We start from the raw sequence: 4,191 nt of genomic DNA, 5'->3' as shown, positions 1-4,191 counted from the left end.
GTTTGATTTATAGTAGTATATGTAACATTTGAAATGCATCCAGACTCTTTTGTATAATCACATTGTTGTTGTTGTTAAGTGCCGTCGAGTCGGTTCTGACCCATAGCGACCTTGTACAGGGTTTCTGAGGGTGTAAATCTTTATGGGAGTAGAAAGCCTCATCTTTCTCCGGCGGAGCGGCTGGTAGTTTCGAACCACTGACCTTAAGGTTCGCAGCCCAATTCGTAACCACTACGCTACCAGAGCTCCTTATAATCATATTAGAATCAAGTATATTTATTTCTACATCTGCTACAACTGCTATTGCAAAGGAGAAATACTATTGTCTTATTTTTCTAGAGATATACACAGAGCAATTTTTTTTTTCCTCTAGGGAACTTGTGCAAACTAATATAAGATCTAAATTCTTCACATAGTATATAAAAACAGGAGAAGCCTCTTTAGATTTAATTTTTGAATATAGATCCAAGTAAAATTAGGTAACAATTCTTCATTCCTGTAATCTGACTCAGAGCTGCTGCTTACTGTGGTTCTAAAGCAGCAGACATGATTTCTTTTCAGGCTTCTTTTCCACTGGTGGTTTTCTATTTAGAATATTCATAAAATATCTCATTAACATTGATCTGACTTTTCCAAAGATTCTAAAAAGGCATAGTTACAACACTGTCTTGCTAAATTCTGACCCTGTTCTTTGCCAACTACTTGCTCATCTTCTAGGCCACATTTATTACCAACAAAACCACTGGGACATCTTCTGTTTCCTTAAACTGTAAAATCTGTTCCCTCAGGTTTTGTAAGTCATTAAATGTAGACTGAGCTGTAATAGAATATAGTAGTGAAACCCTTGGACTTCTTCATATACAAATCCCTCATTGCTGTAAATTGCTCTGTCCCTGCTGTATCTAAGTTTTTGAGCATACACTTTTGGCAATCTACTTCAACTTGCTTTCTGTAGGAATCTTCTATCGTTGGGTCATATTTTTCAATAGAAATTCCCTGAACAAACTGAACTGTCAGAGCATACTTCCCTGCGCTTCCAGAATCAAGGACTACTAGCTTGTACTCACATATGTTGTGGTCTGTTTAATTTAAATACTGACAATCCTAGCCCCTGCACAGAGATGGTGGCCCTGGCTGTACTTTTTTCAAGACAGATTTGTTTGTTCTTCTGACTGTCTGTGGTATTTTCAGTAGTCTTCTTCAGCACCATAATTTAAATGCATCGATTCTTCTATAGTTTTCTTTATTAGTTGTTCAACCTTCACATGTATATAAGGTGACTGATATTACCATGGCTTGGGTAAGGTGCACTTTAGTCCTCAAAGTGACATCTATGTTCTTTAACACTTTAAAAGAGATCTTTTGTAGATTTGGCTAATACAATACACTGTTTGATTTCTTGGACAGCTGCTTCCTTGAGTGTTTATTGTAGATCTAAGCAAAATGAAGTCTTTGACAGCTTCAATATTTTCTCTACTTATCATGATGTTATTTATTGGTCCAGTTGTGAGGAGTTTTGCTTTCTTAACATTGAGGTGTAATCCATCCTGAAGGCTGAATTTTTTTTTTTCCTTCATCAGTATTTCAAGTTCTCTTCACTTCCAGCAAGCCAAGGTCTGCCATCTGCATATCACAGGTTATAGTGATTCTTCCTCCAATTTTGATGCCATGTTCTTCTTCATATAATCTAACTTTTCTGATTAGTCACTTGTCATACAGATTGAATAAGTATGGTGAAAGAATACAAACATGGTGCACAACTTTCCTGATTTAAAACTATTTAGTGTTCCCTTGTTCTGTTCTAACGATTGCCTCTTAGTCTATGTACAGGTTCCTCATTAGCACAATTAAATGTTTCAGAATATTCATTTTCATGATCTTATCCATAGTTTGTTATGATCCACACAGTTGAATTCCTTTGCATCAACTAAACATCAACTAAACTTGCATCAAGTAAACATAATTCTGGTATTCTCTGCTTTCAGCCAAGATCCAGCTGATATCAGCAATGATATCCTTAGTTCTACATCCTTTTCTGAATCTAGTTTGGATTTTTGGCAGCTCCCTGTCTATGTATTATTGTCTATAACATATTGATCAATGATTTCTGCATTCCGTTGTACCACCCCTCTTTGGAATGGGAATAAATATGGATCTCTTCCAATTGGTTGGCATAGATGAGTGAACATCTCCACTGCTGTATCAGTTTGTTGAAACATTTTAATTGGTAGTCCATCAATTCCTAGAGCCTGGCTTTTTTTTTTTTTTTTGCCAATGCCTTTATTTCAGTTTGGATGTCTAACTTTAATACCATTAGTTCTCGATCATATGGTACTTCTTGAAATGGTTGAGCATTGACCAATTCTTTTACGAACAGTGACTCTGTGTATTCCCTTCATCCTCTTTTGATGCTTCTGCATCATTCAATATTTTGCCTTTGGTAGTGGTGGTAGAGGCTCTATGCTGTTGAGTTGGCTCTGACTCATAGTGACCCTGTATATAGTTTCCAAGGAGTGATTGGTGGGTTTGAACCACCAACCTTGTGTTTAGCAAGCAGTCCAGTTCGGATCCTACAAGACCACACCAGGACAGATTCCTTCAATATTTCAAGTTGAGGATTGAATTTTTTCTTTAATTCTTTTAGCTTATGAAATGCTGAGTGTGTGCTTCCCTTTTGTTTTCTAACTCCAGGTCTTTGCACATTTCATTATAATATTTTACTTTGACTTCTCGAGCTGCCCTTTGAAATGTTCTGTTCAACTTTTAAATTTCATAATTTCTTCCTGTCATTTTAGCTTTTCTGCACTCAAGAGCAAGTTTCAGAATCTCTTCTGACATCCACTTTGGTCTTTGTTTTTTTTCCTATATTTTTCACGATCTTTTGCTTTCTTTATGATGTTTTTGATGTCATCCCAAAACTCTTCTGGTCTTTTGTAATTAGTGTCTAATGATAATGAGCCAAATCTATTTTTCAGATGGCCTCTAAATTGTGGGGGGATATATTTAGGGTCAAGCAACTCTGGTAGCATAGTGGTTATGAGTCGGGCTGCTAACCTTAAGGTCAGCAGTTCGAAACTATCAGCTGTTCCATGGGAGAAAGATGAGACTTTTTGCTTCCATTAAGATTTACAGCCTCAGAAACCCTATACAGGGTCTCTATGAGTTAGAACCAACTCCACAACACATAACCACCACCACCATATGCAAGGTCATGTTTGGCTGTTGTGGACTTATTTTAATTTTCTTCAGCTTCAGCCTGACTTGCATATAAGCAATTGATGGCCTGTTCCACATTTGCTTCCTGGCCTTGTTTTGGCTGATGATACAGAACTTCTCTATCATCTCTTCCTACAGATGAAGTCAGTTGTTTCCTGTGTATTTCATTTGGTGAGGTCCATGTGCATAGTGGCTGTTTATGTTGTTGAAAAAATATTTGCAATGAATAAGTCATTGGTCTTGCAAAATTCTGTCATTAGTCTCCAATATAGTTTCTATCATCAAAGCTATAGTTTCCAAATATTGATCCTTCTCCTTTGTTTCCAACTTTGACATTCCAGTCACCACTAATAATCAGTGCATCTTGATTGCATGTTTGATGATTTCAGACTGAAGAAGTTGGTAGAATCCTTCAATTTCATCATCACTTGTTTTAGTGATTGATGTTAAAATTTGAATAATAGTGTTAACTGATCTTCTTTTTAGACATATGGATATTTTCTAAATATGGATATATTCACAGACAGAACTATACTTTGTGGTAGACCTTGATTTACTCCTTTTGACAATGAATGTGGTTCCATTCCTTTTCAATTTGTTGTTCCCAGAATAATAAGCCATAAAATTGATTCAAAATGGTCAATATCTGTCCATTTTTGCTCATTAATGCTTAATATATTGATCCTTATGTGTTCCATTTCATTTTTGACAATATCCAATTTTCATAGAATCATACTGCCTACATTTCATGTTCCAATTGTTAATAGATGTTTGCAATTGTTTCTTCTCATTTTGAATTGTGCTCCATCAGCAAATGAAGGTTCCAAAAGCTTTACTTCATCTACTTCATGAAGGCCATCTCTTCTTTATGGTGGCAGCTTTTCCCCAGTCATATTTGATTGTTTTCCAACATGAGAGGATCATCTTCTAGCACTATATCAGACAATGTTTTGCTGCTATTCATAAGTCTTTCAG

At 36.0% G+C, this 4,191-nt stretch overlaps 1 pseudogene; it reads right to left on the bottom strand.

The window, feature by feature from the left end:
- Window positions 1-532: 532 nt before the first annotated feature.
- On the bottom strand, window positions 533-3,966 carry LOC102821412 (annotated as a pseudogene).
- Window positions 3,967-4,191: the final 225 nt, after the last annotated feature.

The sequence above is a fragment of the Chrysochloris asiatica genome, unplaced genomic scaffold (genome assembly GCF_000296735.1).
Source record: "Chrysochloris asiatica unplaced genomic scaffold, ChrAsi1.0 scaffold00568, whole genome shotgun sequence".
In the NCBI taxonomy this organism is placed as follows: domain Eukaryota; kingdom Metazoa; phylum Chordata; class Mammalia; order Afrosoricida; family Chrysochloridae; genus Chrysochloris; species Chrysochloris asiatica.
Note: the sequence above shows the minus strand (reverse complement) of the source record. Positions and strands in the feature narration are given on the sequence as shown.